We start from the raw sequence: 19259 nt of genomic DNA on the forward strand, positions 1-19259 counted from the left end.
AGAGAGAGGACATCACAGAATAACGTCAGCATTTATTCCGTGAGGTCACTGAGGATGGTCGAGGTGAAAATACAACACCAAAATTTCTTGCGGGATTACATTTTACTGCACTTAATTTGCTTGCTCTCTCTCTCTCATACACGTGTGCACACACACACACACACACACTCCACGCTAAGACAAATACATGAACACTCTTACCTCAACAACTGAAATAATTGATTCTGCGTTCATTTTAATTTGGCAGTCGGTCAACAAATAGACAAGAAGCCTGTCTGGGTGACAGATGGTATCACCTCGTCAGTTCACAGACACAGGCTCTGACAGTGCTTACAGACTCCTTCCCACATGCGTCCGCATTGTCTAGAATTTTCACTGCACAGGACAGGCCATAAATCAGGCATTGCTAGAGGTCAATGTCTCAGCTGGCACAGCATGGATGAACTTACCCTATGAGAAGTATTAACACACACACATATATAGGGTTTTGCGTATGAAGCACAACTTTCAGTTTTTAGCATAAAATTCTAAAATGCTCACAAGATGGGAACATCCCTTACTGTGTCTGTTTCTGTGTTATTCCCTCAGATGAATTTCCTTCTGGTTCTTGGTGACTACTTCAAGTTTGGTATGACTCTTGGTGTGCGATGTCACTGTGTGTGTCCCTCTTTCCTTCTCTCACTCTGTGACCCTATTTTCCCCAGTCATTTTCTTTACTATTATCTGTTCATCCATTACTTTCCAGTTTTAATGTAATCTTGGTCACTTTTTACCTTATTTTCCTAAATAATCATTGTATGAAACCATACTTTTATATTATTTCTTTAAAATGTTGAATTGATATATATTTCTTAATGGGACGCTTCTGCCTAAAAAAAACCCTCTGATTTAGTTTAGTTTTTAAAACTAAAGTTGAATTTCTACTTAAAGGACACCAATAATTATTTTTTTCTCTCAGACTCAGAGGCCATAAGAGTCCCTTAGGATATGTTAGTATCCCTTTAAAAATCGGTATTTAATTATATAAGTAATGTGTGACAGCATGTTTTGGACATCTTTCTCTCATACTTTCAAATGAATTTTTATTATTACAAAGTATAGATAAACCATATTTATGTAATTATTTCCCCATTGATAAATGTTTAGTTCTTTCCATTTTTTAATCTGTGAACAAAAGGGCCTCAATAACTATCCTTATACACATAACATCCTTGTTCAAATATGAAAGTTTCTTTGTAAGACAGATCTAACAAGCAACACTTCTTATTTAAGGGGTATTTGCATTTTCAATATTTGGTTACATAAATATTAAAGTGCCCAAAGTGGAAAAGGCCTTAAAATATTTTAAAGAAGTAGATCTTTCTTCCTATTTAGTAAGAGTTTTATCAGAAATGGGCATTAGATTTTGTTAATTTTCTTTCCCTCACTGCCTGGGGAAAGATCTTTTTTTTTTTACTTAACCATGATTATGATCAGTTATATTAATTATATCCTATTTGTTAGTAATTAATTGTTGTTGGATGTTATTTGCTATGCTTTACTTAGGATGTTCACACAGATATTCATAAAAGAATTGAGTCTTTGATTTCCCTTTTTTATGTCCCTTTGCTCAGGTTTTACTATCACTGAAATGCTGACTTTCTTCATCAGAATTGAGAGCTCTCTGTGTTTCAGAATAGGTTAAGTAAGATTGGAGTTGTCCATTCCACAGTGCACTCACCTATTAACATCTTGTTCTGATGCTTTGGAGGAAAGGATTGCACTCTAAAAACATTCTCCTTTTCAGTAAATATTTCTCCCTTTTATGGAGGTTGATCTTGGTTTCTTGGAAAATCAAACATTTCTTCCAGGTTTTCAATTTTTTTTTTGTATAGAGTTAAAGTATTTACTAAATCTTAACACTATTTTCTCTATTTTTTTTACCTGGGTTATAATTTTTTAAATTTTATACAATTTTTAAAGGTTACTTTCCATTTACTGGTGTTTCCATTTACATTTTGTGGCTACATCCCCGTGCTGTACAATGCATCTTTTAGCCTGTCCCCCCACACTATTTTCTCTGTTGTTTCCCCATTTTATCTTCTAATTTTATGTGTGATTTCTTCCTTTTCTTCTTGACTAGATTCACTATTAATCTGTCTTACGTATTCATTTTTGTTTTGTCTATTTATTTCTAATTTTGTATTTTTGTCAAACTATTTAATGCTTTATTAATGTTTGCAAATTTTTTCCTTACAAATTAACAGAGTTAGAAAAGTTAGAATCATTTCTGAATCTGTTAATTTTCCCTTGGGCATTATACTAGTTAATGTCTTTTGCTTTAAAGATGTGAAATTCTGTTCTTAATTTAATAAAATTCAAAATGGTTTACAGAAGACTTTTGATATTGTATTATTTATCTATGATTTTATTACATTAAGGGAAGAGAATATATTTGAATGAATTATATACCACTTCTACTCTTTTAGAATATGTTGGTTATCTTTTGAAGTTTAATATAATGGTTACAAATACTTCATGGGTATTGCCATCAAAGGGGTGTGTGTGTGTGTGTGCGAGCGCGCGCGTGTGCATGCATACAAATGAACTTATTTACAAAAATGACTCACAGACACAGAAAACAAATTTATGGTTACCAAAGCGGAAAGAAGGGAGAGGGATAAATTATGAGTTTGGGATTAATGTACTTCATATGCCACTCCAGATTCATACCATTACATATAAAATGGATAAACAACAAGGGTTTACTATATAGCACAGGGAACTATATTTGATATTTTGTAATAACATACACAAGAAAAGAATCTGAAAAATTATATACATATTTATTTATGTATATATATATATATATGTATTTTGCTATATACCTGAAAATTACACAATGTTGTAAATCAATTATAGTTCAATAATAAATAAATAAACACTTTTTCCTTCATGACAGTCAAATAAATAAATGAATAATAAAAATTGTGTGTTTAATATCTGACCTCTAAAGTTTTCTCATCTGTCTTTTCTTCTCCCACATGCCTAATTTGGACTTCTCATTAGCAGGACTTAATCTCGTCTATCCAATTTTATTGCTATATTTTACATTCCATCTCTAAATGACCAATAATTTTTACCTAAAAATCTTCATATATACAGTATATTTTAGACTGGTTATATAATTTCTGAATGTTTCTATATACTCTACAACTTTCTCAATAGATTAATACAATTTAATGTGTGCACAGTTTTTCTCACACTTCATGTTTCCTTGTAATTTACTAAACATTAGAGATCCAGTCTCATGAGAACACTTTTCTTTTTAATTGAGGTATACATATACATGGTTAAACTCAGTTGTGACGTATACATCCATGTATATATCCATGTAACCAACATGCCAATTGAGATACAGAAGATTTTCACACCTCTAGAAAGTTCCCTTGTGCCCCATCTTTTCCTTACCAGAAGCAATCACTATTCTGATCTCTAACCCCATAGATTCATTTTTGCATGTTCTTGAAATTGATACAATTGGAATCACATTGTATGTACACTTTTGGGTTTGGTTTCTTTAACTCAAAATGTTTTTGAGAACAGCTGATACCGTTGTGTTTACTTATCAGTAGTGAATTTCTCTTTGTTGCGGAGTAGTACTCAAGCATGTGAATATATCATAATTTATCCTTCCAGTTACCTATTAATGGAGATTTGGGTTGCTATGGCATTCAGATTAGATTTTATTGCTCTTGGGTAATATTTTAAGAAAATATATAAAGTGTGTAGGTTTTCTTATTTTCGTCTTTTGATAATTGCATGAAAATCTGATTTTAAAAAATGACAGTCTCCAGGAATTTTCCTGTTTCATCTTGTATAAACAATTAGAGTCATATGAAATAAATATAATTTAAGTAAGCACTAAGGGCTTTAGAACTTGGAATTTCTAAATGCAATAAAAATTGTTAGTTAAGAATAATTGAACAAAAATTGCAGAATTAACTACATACAGGTATTGACTGGGCTATTTTTCAACCTTACTGAGCTATAACTTAAATTCAATAAAATGCACTGATTTGAAGGCACAGTTTAGTGGATTTTGGTAACTGTTTACAGGTATGTAACTATCACCCAAATCAAGATATAAAATAGATCCCACACCCTAAAAAGTCTCCTTTTGTCCCTCTGCAGTCAGCTTCATTCTGTGACCCCTAGCCCCAGACATCCGCTTATATGCCTTTTGTAATTGTAGTTCAGCTTTGTCATAGAAATAGTAGCATGTAGGATGTAGGTGTATCGTCTTTGTTACTGTTCATTGAGCATGATGTTTTTTACAACTTTTGTGGCTTATTTTACACATTACAAAATTCACCCATGTCAAGTGTACAATTCAATGGTTTTTAAATTACTGAGTTGTGCAACCTACCACCGTTAAGTCAGGTGTAGAATATTTTCATCACCCAGTAAGATCCTTTGCGGTCACTGTTCATCCCATTCCCACTTTCTGCCCCGCGCAATCACTAATCCACTTCCTGCCTCTATATATTTCTCTCTTGTGGATGTTTCATATAAACTGAATCATACAATATATAATCTCTTGTGTCTAGCTCTTAGCATACTGTTTTTTAGATTCATCCATGCTGTTGAGTATATCAATATCTTGCTTCCTTTTATCACTCACTTTTCACTCATTTTATAAAAATGTACAAGTATTACTTAATTTGCTTATTTATTCATCTTTTAATAGACACTTGGGTTATTCATGTTTGGGGCTATTAAGAATAATGCTTTTATAAATACTTTCAAGCTGTTGTGTGAGAAATAAGTTTTCATTTATTTGGGGTAAATACCTAGTTGTGAGATTGCTGGGCCATTTGGCAAGTACTTGTATAACTCATAATACTCTGCTCTACTGGTTTCAAAAGTAGCTACACAGCTTTGCCCTCCTCAAGTAATGTGTAAGAGATCCCGTTGCCCCATACCTTCACCAGCATTTAGTATTCCTTTTTTAAACTTTAGTCACGTCAATGGCTGTGCCATGGGATCTATATAGCTACAAATATAAACATCTGTGTCAATACAATCTCTATCATAGTCCTAGACGGCCTTTTAAAGAAATTAATAAGCTGATTATAAAATGTATACAAAAAGGCAAAGTGACTAGAAAAGCTAAAACAATCTTGAAAAGAAGGACAACGTTGAAGGATTTACAGTATCTGATTTCAAGACTTACTATACGGACTCACCACAAGACAGTGTGGTATTGGTATAAGGATAGACATAGATTAATAGACAGAAAAGAGAGCCAGAAATAGCCTCACACATTAATGGTTGTTGATTTTCAACATCAAAGACATTTGAATATTCATGTATTCATTCAACAAATACTTACTGGGCACCTCCTATAAGCCAGGCACTATAATAGCCACTGACAATCTGACCATTCATAGAGCACTCAAAAATCTTTGCCCTTGTGTAGCTTATATTCTGGTTGTGGGAGAAAAAAAATTTTAAAAAATAAGGAAAATAAATAATACTTATAGAACTATAAGTTCTTGGGAAAAATAAAAGCAGGAAAGGGGGATCAGGAGTGATAGGGATCTGTTTGAAATATTGTGGCCTGGGTAGTAAGCCACCTATGGAATATTCTAGGGAGAGGAAGCAGCATATGAAGATTCACTGAGGCAGGGCTTGAAGGAGTGAGCCCAGCAAGTGCGAGCAGAGGGCAGAGTCGGAGCCTTGGCTGAGGGAGATAGCTGGGGCCAGATCACATAGGATCTTGCGGCATCTGAAAGGAATTTAGCTTTGACTGCCTGAAGTAGGAAGCTGTTGAAGGGCTTAGTGGAGAGTTGATATCAGATGATTAAATGTTTTCAAAGAATTACTGTGGTTGATACAGTGAAAATGGAAGTCCAAGACAGAGGCAGGGCAAGGAAGAAGTAAGAAGTGTGATCTCATTGACAGAGGCAGGGAACTAGGGATCTGAAATTCAGACTCATTGTCCAAAGAATCCTTTAAAAGTTTAAATCTAATTGATGCCTAAGGAGATACTTTTGCTTGAGTAATGGAAAAAGTTACCCTAAGGGAACAGAAAGTCCCATCTGCTTAATCTTTAAAAAAAAAATTTTTTGTTGTTGAAATATAATCAGTTTACAATGTTGTGTCAGTTTCTGGTGTACAGCATGTTTCAGTCAGACATATACATACATAACTTTCATATTCTTTTTCTTTATAGGTTATAAGATATTGAGTATAGTTGCATGTGCTATATAGAAGAAACTCGTTGTTTATCTGTTTTATATATAGTAGTTAGTATCTGCAAATCTGCAACTCCCAATTTATCCCATCTGCTTAATTTTGTTTGACCATATTGCTTGAGCGTCTCACCTGCTTAATCTTGTTGGACCACATTGTTTGAGGGTCCCTGCCTGCTTAATCTTGTTTCTGCGAAGTGCTGGCTCCACCACAGAGAAGAATGAGCATGAAAAAGACAGACAATGAGAAGACAAGAAGCCTCAAAGAACAGATAAAAAGGACCCCCAGGGATGGAAGTTCTTACATGAAGCCACTTGGGCTTACAGCTCCCTGGCTTTTTTACTCCCCCTTGAGTAGATAAAGCTGCCTTCCACTCTGTCCCTCTGTCTCAGCGTGAATTCTTTCCAATCCGCAGATAAGAATCTACCTTTCGTGGGCTCCCCATTCTAAGGGCGAGTCTTCCATCCACTAACATAATCAAAAATTCATCTGGCAGTCACAAGAGATATCACAGAGAGATTGTAGCATGAATGTTAAAAAAAAAGATTAAAAAAAGGCACAGATAAACAGGAGCTAAAGAGATAAACAATATTAAAAACAAAAAAAGAAGCTAAAACAGGATTGATTTTCAAAACACTGAGAGAGACAGTGTCAAATGCTTCTGAGAGAACAAGAAGCATGAGGCCAGGAAAAGACCACTGAATCATAAGCATAAAGGTTTATTTGGTGAATTTCTGTAGCACGGTCCTGGTACCGTGGTGGGACTACAGTGCCTTTGAGCAAATGGAGGCAGTAGTAAAAACCACTTGCTTAAGAAATTTGCTAGTTGAAGGAAGTTGGAGGACAGTGGGGGAAAACGAAGGTTGGTTTCAGGATAGGCTAGATCTCAAGGGCCTATACCCTGATAAGGAAGATCCAATGGACTGACAGTAACTGAGGATGACAGAGAAAACAGAAGACTGGAAAAGCACTGAAAGGGGTGGAAAACGGGGGGATTGCTAGACACCACGCTTCCTAGAATCTCCTAGCCAATTCCAGAAATTGCTTTAAAGGTGTTGTTTTTTCTATTTTTGCAGTGTTTGGTTTGTCCATTCACAAATGCATCAATCCCACCCAAACTTCTCCCAGGTCACATGTCAGCTAGGTTATCCCCACCTGCTTTACTCTTAACTGCAAGCTGTTGTTCAGCTTGGAAATCTAAACAGGATGCAAAAATTCCAGGAAGGCACAAGTCAGTCTTGTAGAAAGTGCCTGTTAGATGCTGCCTGTCTCAGATTCGCTCTGGACAGGGCACTGTAACTTAACGCTGTGAACGGTCTTCGCCTCACGCTGTTCGAACACCTCATCTGCGAGCCATTGGAGGTGCTGTTTGCTCCCTGATACACAACATCTGGACCTTGCTGTGCAGGGCAGCCGGGCTGCTAAGTAGGAGGTAGGCAGGAACAGCTGAGCAAGACTTGGGAATTCCACCCCCCACATACACATCCTTCTTTAATTTTTCCTTAAAAGGCTCACACCCAGTTTCATTTTCACACACAAAGAGGTCCTTTGTATTTCATTATGACCAAGTCACAAAAGTAAATGTTTTCCTTCAAAAAGAAAGTGGGTGTGGATGACGGTCGCTTGGGTGGAATGTTGAGTAAAGACCATCCCCCCCCCAGCAAGCCGGACTCCAAAGGAAAAGGGGATTACACTGAGCTCCCAGCTTGGCAACAATGCTTTAATTTTAATTATTTGTTTTTTCCTTACTGATCTGTAAGAAATTTTGGAAATATTTTAAATTTAACCAAGTTGGGCAGAAAAAATTCTGAAGGCTCTGAAGTGAATTACACTACTGAACAGACTCAAACTGTTCTCTATTCTCCTTTATTTCAAAAGTGGATGTTCAAATGGAACTTTCAAGTATGCTTTAATATCACTATAATATGAGGAATGCATCTTCTACGCGGGAACTAGAAGCCAGTGACCTACCCAGACACAGCTCAGTGGGACCACGGCAGATGGATTCATATCACTAAGTAAATTAAAACACTCACTTTGGTTTCTTTTCCACCACTGCACTTTTCTGGCTGGCCACAGGAAACATTAGGATCCTGTTTTGGCAAATTGTGAAGCAGACAAACACTTAGAGTGAGCTAACGTGCTTTACTTTGTGCATTCCTCAGCCCCGCTGACAACATGCCCCCGTTCCAAATGGCACCGGTTTCCTTGAGGGCCTCGTGTTCTTCCCTCACTTTCCCTCCACTGAAACCTCCTTTTTGGAAAGGATCTTAAGAACATTAATGTATACATAATCAATAGGTCTTTAAGTGTCACGTGTCACAACGACTTCTACAATGAAAATGGAAACAACACAGTAAGGCAAAGGAATGAAGTTTAAAGCAATTTCAGATGGTGACCAGCACAAGCTTTCATTTCTTAAGCAAAGGAGACTTTCTAGTATCTTTGAAAAAACACATCAACATCTTCCTACTCTGCACAGTCTTAAGTGTAGGAAGACCTGTCTAGGCATTTCCATTTGAAAAAACAGTCATTAATTCAATGAATATTTACTGAACATTTTTTCCTGTGGCTTTTACTTTTATCCCCCCTGAGACCCACATTTTATATCAAGATCGAGCACACACGTACATATGTACCCCAACTTCAGAAACACTATTTTCATTAAAAAGTACTTATCTCACCCTGTGCAATGTATTCTGATATTTTCTATTCTGCTGCATTTTTTAAATGCTCATCATATCTCACAACCATATTTTATGACCCAGCTTTTAAAAGCAGCGTAGGATGTTCGGATGCTATATGAGGCACTCAGAAGGTACTATCAACCCTCACTATGGTTGCAGTCCAGAGCGACAGACATTCTAGAAGTAAACAAATAATTATAATTTGTGATAGATTCTCTGAAGGTAACCAAGAGGGAACTCTGACAAAATCAGGAGCCCTAATTTGTAGAGAGTGGTCAGAGAAGACCTCTTTGAGTAGGGCAATAAGCTGAGACCCAAAGGATGAAAAAGAGACAGACATACCAAGGGCAGGGGGAACAGCATTCCAGGAAGAGGCGACCACATTCCACCAGGCTGGAAGGAGCCTTCTGAAGAACTGGCAGGAGGCCAGTGCGTCTCCCTGTAGTGAGAGAGGAGAGGGGGTTAGGAAATGAGGTTGGAAAGAGAAGCAGGGGTGTAGCACGAGAGGATTTGTAGGCAACAGTGAAGAGTTTGGATTTAATTCTAAGTATAGTGAGTAGGCCCTGAAAGATTTTTGAATTGTGCTAAATCAATTTATGCAGCTAAAGTTACTATAAATCATTCTTTGACCTTCATTGTTGAAGATTCCATACTGCACTTTAGAAACTTGCCAAGTTCCAAGAGAATTGATTGGCTTTCCAATGATTTTGTAAAAAGTAAGCTCATGTGGCCAATGAATAAATGGAAGAACTCCCTTTGGGGATGGAAATGATAATAGTGGTAAAACATATATATTGTCCCCACTCAAATTCAAGGGCACTTGAGACAATTCCCATTGTAAGGGACAATTTTTTTAATAGCTATATAAGATAATTCTTATTGACTCTTTCATATTGAATGTGGCACACAGTTGCCTACTCACAAAATTTCACCTCCCCAACCTGTACATAGACAGCTGTGCCTAAAAAAATAGGTGAAAGATTACATTTGCCAGTTCTCTTGGTATTCCCATTTTATGGCTTTTGTGGGAACGCAGTTCAAGCTTGCCTGCTATTTTATTTAATACGCCTCCTTGTAAATTCCAGCTGTTGACCATGTAATTAATCCCTGTATGGAAAATATATTGGCATTTGTTCCTGCAATACCTGAGCTTCATCCCAACAGAATTATATTCATTGTAGCCCTTTCCATTACTCTACAGCTGTTTCTTCGAACCATTTTACATGCCACACAATTAACGTACACCAGGACTCTGCTCCTAGCTTCTCCATAGTAACTCAATCATGAATTTCATTTATTCTTCTTGGTTTCTAGTCACTGAAATCCAGCACTTTAAGTAACAAGCATCCTCTATGTTGCTTCTAGAAAAGGTTATTATTTAACTTGTCAAATTACTATAGAGTGTGGTCCACTAGAACAAGCACAGTGGTTCGATCTTGATACCTATAGCTGAGACAAGAGACAGTCTTTGACATTGTCTTTGGCCAGGGGATTCTCTCACAGGACTCTTTCAGCTTTCTGTGCTACACCTGACCTTTCTGTCATTCATCTTCGTGGTCTCTTTTTTTGAATGAATGGAAACTTGTTTTTCTTTATTATATCAAAATAAAAATGGCTAAGAATTTCAAACACTAACTTTATAGGAGTATCTGTCTTTTTATAGAGAGCAAAGTTTTAAGATAAAGAGAAAATTGACTTGGTCTTTGTCCAGAAGGTGATCTCGAACAAAGCTCTATAAAGTTAGCATGTCCCTGACATGTCATCTTGTAGTTAGGTCTTATACTGCACATATATAAGACCATCTCTGCTCATAATGGGTAGACTCAGAATAATACCTACATTATTGGTATTGATTTGATGCAAAAATAAATCCTCAAGTATTTTCAAAGTTTCACATTTGTATAAGGAAATTGATGAAACATCATCAGCTTTGCAATAATGTCTGGAAATTGGTTTTTTTAAGTTTGAAGAAGAAAGGACTAATTTTTTAAATTAATACTATCTGGAAATTTATCCTAGGATTGGCAAATACATATACTAGTTAAGAACTGGATTTGGGGCAAAATTATGAAAGTAAATCACACATTTGCCTGGTTATGTTTTCTTAAGGATCGAGATCAAGAAGATACATTGTCAACCCAAATGTGGATAGGTTTTAAGATGTTTTTGTAAGATATAAAGTTAAAGTCTGCTTTGTAAAGCTTATAATTATTTATCAAATTAAATCTATTTGGCAAATGGGAAATAATTTGGAGCGGACATAAATTTATAACTTCCTGGAAGAGAAAATAGAAAATTCTATGTTCCACCACAGTGCAAAATTTAAGAGAAAATGTTGATTAACATTTCTTAATGATTATCCAGTTTGTCATTTTCTTTAGGATAGTCTGAGATCCACAGAATGTCTGTTAGTCATAATACAAACACATAAAGCAGGTATCAGTGTAAGAATAAATGTATTACTTCAACAAATACTATTTGATAATTCACTGTATTTAACATCAAGGGAGGTGTAAAAGTAAATTAGACATGTCCTAAAAGAATCTGTCATGGTAGGAAAGAAAATATGAATGTGAATGACTAAATAAAAGATAATAAATTAATCAACTCTATATACTGTAGTGTATCCCTAATGGAATGTTACATCATCATCAAAAGATTGCCTTATTAGTTTTAAAGAATTATCAGAAATACACACATCAATGTTGATATATGTTAAAAACTATTCTTCCTGACACTGTCATAGAATCTTTGTTTTTATAAATTGTTTCACCTTTTTCAGATTGGAGTAGGACTAAAGTTAGTAAGTGTTTTCCTTTAAAATGTAAGAATATAAATTATAACCACTTTAATATATTTTAGACCCTGAAAACAAGTTAGTGAAGGGTTTGATATCAGACATCTGGAGGACAGCTTTAGAACAAAGTCTATCACAAATGTTATCTCATCTATATGGAAATCCATCAACATCCTCACCACAGTGAAGGCAGGGCCCACGGGGCAGAAGGCCAGCTCAAGCAAGGCTTTGTGTACAGGGTTTTTCAAGGTTGATCCAACCAAGATGTGTGTGCATGTGTGTGTAAAATTATTAATTTTAAGTACGTCTCCTGCACACTATTGCTGATTCAATAATAGGCTCCTACCTCTTCCTAAATCTCAGAGAAAATTACTGCTTTATACCCCTACATTCTCCGTTTCCACAGACAAACAGTAGGAAGGGAGTCCACTCTGCAGATTGATTCTTGTCCTCACAACAGTCCTCATTTTACAGCATCTAGGCTGAGAGTTACTTACACAGGAATTTATTTACTTTTATGTAAATATGGGGAGAAATCCTTATTTAAAAAAAAAACCTAGAAAATTATTTTCTTCACTGCAAATTAACAAATTACTGGTGTCTGGGATTGCCTGCCCCTCTCTGGACCCCCACCTCCTATAGACCCACGACCCTAAGGATTTGGCAGAAGGGGGAATGAGCAATGGGGTGATCTCTAGAACATTATCATCATCTGCTCACCCTCTCTACGCCAGGCATGGCTCCTTTTGCTTATAAGCAATCTGCCAGGAGTGGGTAGGTTCTCCTCTTCTTGCAAATTAGAATGTCTTGCCATGAAAAGAATGTTACACTGGGTGGTTGGTTGAAGCTGAAAACTTAAAAAAAAAAAGTGGAACTATAATTATATACACTAAATTGTAATGCAGTTTGTGGTAAAATGCTTTCTGAATAACAAACAGCTAATTCACAATGGAATTTTTGGAATACAATTCAAATACCCATGGAAATGCTTTTCTTCACTCAACAAAGAGTCTGTGTTAGGTTGCTCCTGATCTGATCATAGTCAAGTAAGGTGACAGCTTCAGTGTCTTATACTTCGGTCTTCTCTTTCAATGTCACATCTATAGCCAAGAACACAGCATCTTCCAGACGAGGCATGCCAGGGGCAAGTGCTCACCCTGCTTCCCCAAACTCAGCACACACCTCACCCTCCTGGGAACGGAGGGATGCAGAGCTACCACATGGCACCAATTTATCTTCTCCTCCTATTTCAGTCTGCTGCTCCAGGACTGACTACCGCTGTTAGGGGCAGTCCTCCGATTTTACAGAAGTAGGTTGGTCTGAGGCAGTTATACACAGTTGAAATTTTAATCACCACCCACATATGTACATACTATCTATCTACATTCGGTTTTCTGCTGTCAAGAAAGTGAAAAGGCAGTGTTAAATTTTTCATTTTCCTTAAAGTAAAATTGATACACCCCTCTTCTACTCTCTATGCAGTAGAATTTTTATCTGATGAAACCATAAAAGTCAAAAACTGTTAGGGAGAATGTTGTCTTAATTCCTATTCTGACTTTAATATTATTTTAATTCTATATCCACCTCTAGGAATCCCTGCTGAGATTTTGTGATTCGCGTTTATTTTTCTGATACTATTTTCTTTGTAGCTGAATCTACATCATTCCAACTTCATAGCTGTTCTGTCATCTGTTAAGAGACGTATCTCAATGTCCTTTAAAAATTTCTCCATAGATGACTTAGTTCTTAGGCCCTCAAATATAGTAAAGTAATAATCTTTCAAAATGAGAAACAGTGAAATTGGTTAAACACAAATAATCAGAAGTAAAGGTTCACAACTAGGAAGAGAAATAACAATGTGCGGCATAGGAGATGAACCCAGGGTAAGTACATTTTTACAAGACCGTTGTTCAAAAGGTGTACATGTCCAGTTTTGGTATGGGAAAAAAGAAGGCCATGAGAGGAGGAAATTTTCTCACTGGGGGATTCTGAGGAAATAAATGAAAAGCAATAGAAATTCTGGAAATTTGGAGGAATTCTCCATTTGCACAGTGGAGAGATGAGGTTGGGGGCTAGAAAGGGAGCTGAGAAGTAGGAGTCCCCAGGGACAGAGGCTTTCCAATCTTGCTATGTTTTCATCTGGAACACATTATCGCAAGAGCCTTCCACACTAAATCCAGAATCCTCTTTCTGAGCTTTAAACTATATCTGCTTCATACTAAGAAAACTACTGTAAAGTTTTCAATTAATTTTAAAGAATGGTAGTTTTATGTTACTTGGAGAAATCATTTTTTATTGAAGACAGACGAGTAGAAAGTCTAGAAAATATCTAAGATACACACAGGCAGAAATAACACAGGAACACGGGGAGGAAAGCGAACAAATTGACTGGATGGAATGGCAGGACCAGGAAAGACATTTTCAGTTCTGTTAGTGTTATTCCATGAGTTTCAGGCAATACATCAGAAATTTTTAAATGAACTCCCTGAAATATTATTTCCATGCCCCTACTGGTTGCTTTGCTTATTCAATCTTTAAAAACACCTTCTTAATCCGTCTGCTTTTCTCCATCTCCACAGCCTACCCTGGGCTTAGCCACCATGCTTGCTTTCCTGAAGGACTGCAAGAGACTCGTCGCTGGTCTCCCCACCATCCACTCCAATTTCTTCTTGTTCTTGCCCACAGTTTAACAAGAATAAACTTTCAAAACAAAACAACACAAAAATGTTCAACTGTGGTCAGTGACACCCTAATAATCTGAAAATAAAGCAAAACTCTTCACATGGCCTCGCATCAGCCCGACTGGCCCCATTTCCTGCGGCTCACCCCTCCTGCTCCACACCGCCGTGACCGCTCTGGTCCTGGACTTTTGCCTTCCTTCCTCCCAGCTCAGACCTCTCCAGCAGCCAGAGGAACACTTTCACCTCTTGTCTCTTCTCATCACATTAACTTTTGTTCACTTGTCAGATCTCAGTTCAAATATCACTTTTCCTCAGAGAGCACTTCCTAACCACCCCCCAGACTAGATCAAAAACTCTGGTGGTATCTCATACCTCCCTGTTTTTCCCTTCAATTTGTTCTTCTATTTGCACTTGTGTGGTTATTTGTATATTCACTCTCTTTTTCAATAGACTGTAGGTTGCATAAGGGCAGAGACTCTGTGTTAGCCACAGTTTACATCCCCAAGATCTAATGGCACCCAATATTTCACTTTTAAAATGTTGAATAAATGAAGAGAACAGAATAGACTTATGACTATCAAGTGAATATCACTAGTGTATACATTTTAAAAATACCCTTTTTCTACTCAGTGACTACTCATTGGTTAATACTGATATACCATCTAGAAATTACATGAAGGGTATTTTTTGATCAACTTTATTGATTTCAAAGCACACCCCTTCTTAAAAAAGAGTTTAAAATATCCTTGAGGAAATTTTTGATTTGGGGTAGATAAATCTAAACTTGTTTGGAAATTCACTTAGACCACTCGGTCTAGCTCTTTTTCCACCTAAAGTCTTAATTTAAATATCATTTCCTCTAGAGAACCTTTCTCAGTCCTTCAGCTAAGATAACTGGCCTTCTCATTTAAGACCAAAACGAATATTTCTGTGGGCAGGTGACTTCACACATGATTCAAGAACAAAGTCTCCTTCCGTCTTGAGTATTCACCATGCTCTGGGACCTCATGGTCGTTTATATGCAATCTAAGAAGTTACACCTGCTTCTTAAGTGACACACATTTCTTCCCTTATTTCCATTGGTGAGAACCTGTGACATGGTGACACCCTACCAGAAGGAAGAGTGGGAATATAGTCTAGCTGTGTACCCAGGAAGAAGAAGAAACAGTGTTGGAGAACTCCAAGAAGTATCTGCCAATCTGGGTCTCAGTACCTGACCTTTATTAAATATCCACTTAGAGCTATGTATACCCTGTACCATGGAATCATCCTGGTATTTTTATTTATAACTTTATCATGGTGACATCAACGCAGCTCCAGTGGGAGTTAAATTTGAAAGTGATGCCCCAAGGTTTTAGCAAACCTGCATCAAGCCTTACTCCTAACTTCCAAGTCAGCCAAGAATCACTGCAGGGTTGGCCTCCTGGACCACTGTCTAGCAGCTGCTGCAGAGCACTTTCCAGGGCTAAGATTTCCATCAGCGAACCTTACGCACCCTGACACATCACCACTGCCCCCACCCCCAAGCAGCTGAACTGAGAAGAAGGCCTCTGCATGGCCACCAGCAACAGTAAGAAAGAAGGTGGGATTTCTAGCCCTCTATCTGCTGGATGGGGTTTGGTGAGAGGATTAAATGATGACTCTGGATCAGGAAAAGTGAAATAAGAGGAAAGAGTGTCCATAGGTTGTTCATGCCACAGAGGCAGAGCAGCCCCTTCAAAGGCCTCTCTGACTCTGCCTGTTGCAGTCGCCTTATCCTTCCTTTGATTCTAGATAATTCTTTAAGGATTTTTTAATAGTTCAGTTGAAAGAAAGTATTTTAAAATATTGTAATTGTCTTTCCTTATCAACAAAGAAAATATGCAAAATAGAAGCAAAATATTTATGGAAGAACTATAAATCATAAATGAGAAAAAATCTAAAATTATAATTTAAGCAAGCAAACCATCTTCTCCCTATAACCCATCTCTCCCTCCATAGTTACAGTCTCCATTAGTCACTTCATCCCACCAATTATCTCAGCAAGAACGTAGAAGGAAATACCTTAATTACCCTTACCTCAATCGTATTAGCCTATCAGCCGTGTGAAATTTATCCCTTACGCTACATGTTCCTTCACTGATGGCCTTTTCTCTACCACATTATCTAGAACAGAGCCCACCAGATTGCTCGCCAGAATCTCTCCTTACAAAGACTCATCTGCCCACCAATCCTGCTTCTCCAAGCTACAGCTTTGAGCACAGTTTCACATTATAGTTGACATTGCCAAGATCATCACAGTCCTCATCTGTAAAATGCAGGTTAAAATAGGACTTAAGTCATCGAGTTGTTATAAACATTCAATGAGAGTGCCTGAAAAGTTCTTATCACGTTGTCCTATGATTACTATATTCCTTATACGCCTTATATAAACCCAGCACTTGGGCTTTTAGTTCACCGATGATGGGAATTACCTCTGCATCCTGGGTGCTGCCTCACTGCCTGACACAGAGGAAGCTCTCAACAAAGGTGCTGAATGGTGAATTAATAGTAATGGTGTGAAATCTGATCACACTCACAAATAAGTAATGAAAGTTCCATACACCTCTTACACATAAATATAATTAGACATTGGTCACTTCTTAAAATTTCTGCATTTTTCCTTTCCTTTAAAAATACCAGAAGGAAACCAACATTCCCCACAATGGCACAGAATACCACAGAAGTCAGGAAATGTATAAGTTAGAATTGTTATAATAAACTCAAGTTCACCCACATTGCACATAATGTCTATTAAGATACCCCATTTAATAGTGTACCTAGTAATCACAAAAATTATATATGTGCAGTGTGGGCAAAGTATAGCTATTATCAGAGCTTTCTCTTACATATGGCTGGATTTTTTTCCTTTTTGGATGGTACTGTTTCTGCATATTAGTAAAATATTTTGTATATTTTCAACCTCTCTAAGAAAATGCAGTTTACATTTCAGGATGGAGTCTTCTGTAGAGAGAAAAATATATTCTTCCACTGTTATTCACAGGTGTAGATCTCTCAGGAATATTCAAGTCAGTCACCCAGGACTCCTCTGCTGAAGAGCTCAAAGTCTGTTTAATGTGCAAAACCTCAGGACTATTGTTAAAATTCCAGGCAAACTAGAAATTATTTGAGCCAGAAATTACACAATTGTATACAGACCTCCAAACCAGTGGTTCTTCCCTAGAGCACTTTTAATCATTTTAGGAGAAAATAGTTTTATTTTAAAAAGCTTAAAACTTGGAACTGTACAGAGTGTTGGGAAAAAAGGCTAACAAAGTGACCTTGCAAAGTGAACTCCTTTCCTGCAAGTGACCACCATGCGCAAAGCTTCCAGAAAGCTTTTAAGTCTATAAATGGAAAAATCTGGAATCATAGGTACCAGAAATATGCGGTGCCTTAAGTAAAGATCAGTTTTATAGGATTATTATTTTTGGATTTGAATCAGAAAAGCCTCTGTTTTTAAGCAGCCAGGAACTTTGAGAACTGAGATGTGAATACTCAGTCTGACCATCTTAGTTCAAATAGCTTATAATAAAAAGAGGCTCAGGATACCAATGAAAGTGCTAAAAGAATTTTTTTCTTCTGGAACTTGAAGGTTTTATTCCAAAGCTTTTATGGAAAAATAAACAGTAAACAACAGTATCCAGGAAAACTCAGAAAACACAGGAGGTGGCTGACCCAGCGAGACACTAAGACATATACAAAACATCAGTAAGGAAAATGGTGTCATACTGAGTCTGAATAATCAGGTAGCCCAATGGAACAGAATACAAACTCCAGAAGGAAACTCAAATACATGAGGGAAGTAAGAATATGGTAAGTCAGGCTTTTCATATCAATAAGCTGCTGATGTATTTTTTAATTACTGAAATGACTGAAAACAACAGGAAAAATTCCAGTAAAGATTAAATTTTTAAAGAAAAACCACATCAAATATGATATGAAAACGTGAGTGAATTGCCCTATTTCCTTAACGAGGGAAGGCTTTCTTAAATATAATACAAAATCCAAAAGCCATAAGAGAAAAGACTGACAAAAGAAAACACATAACACTTATGCATGTCAAGAACTGTGCATAAACAGTATAAGAAAATCATAAGATAATTTAGAAACTGAGAAAAAACTTGCAGCAAATGTAAAGTTTCGTAGTATAAAGAACCACTGGAAATGGAAAAAAGACCAAAAATCCTAACAGAACTATGAGGAGAAGACATGAACAGAGAGTTCAAATAAGAAAAAATTCCCCTTAAACACATGAAATGATGCTCAGTATCACTTACATTAAGAGAAGCGTAAAGTAAAACTACATGCCAAGGTACCTTTTCTTACTTACCAACTTGGCAGAAATCCAAAAGTTCATACTGCTGGTAGGAAACAAGATGGTGCTACTTCTATGCAGGAGAAATCTGCCACCTCTAATAAAATTTCAGATCCATCTTTGACCCAGAAATCCCATTTCCAAGAATTTATCCTACAAATTCACTCACGTAAGTATGAAATCAGATATGCACAAGGATATTCATTGCAACATTGTTAGTAAGAACAAAAGATAGGAAAAACCCCAAGTTTCCAGCAATAAACATTTAGTTGAATAAACTGTGATACAGCTACTCAATGCTGTATTTTTAAAAAGAAGATTTGTGTGCACTGATGTGGAGAGACTGCCTGCATACTTTCTTAAGCAAACATTTGCAAGTGCAGAGGGGTGTCTATCTTATGCCACATTGTGTGTAGGAAAGAAGGAAGATGTGTTCATGTGTGTGTTTACAAATGGAAGGGTAAACAATGGAAGGATAAACAAGAAACTAATAAAACTGCTTATCTATACGGATAGGGTTA

General features: G+C 36.8%; 1 long non-coding RNA gene across 1 annotated transcript in view; it reads right to left on the reverse strand.

The window, feature by feature from the left end:
- Positions 1–215: 215 nt before the first annotated feature.
- LOC140694024 (uncharacterized) overlaps positions 216–19259 on the reverse strand; it is a 121361-nt gene continuing 102317 nt past the window's right edge. Inside the window, exons 2-3 of the long non-coding RNA XR_012069756.1 lie at positions 9267–9363; positions 216–450 (exon numbers count right to left, since the gene is read on the reverse strand). This is a non-coding gene — a long non-coding RNA (uncharacterized lncRNA). The remainder of the gene's footprint in view (positions 451–9266; positions 9364–19259) is intronic.

The sequence above is a fragment of the Vicugna pacos genome, chromosome 3 (assembly GCF_048564905.1).
Source record: "Vicugna pacos chromosome 3, VicPac4, whole genome shotgun sequence".
Classification (NCBI taxonomy): Eukaryota; Metazoa; Chordata; class Mammalia; order Artiodactyla; family Camelidae; genus Vicugna; species Vicugna pacos.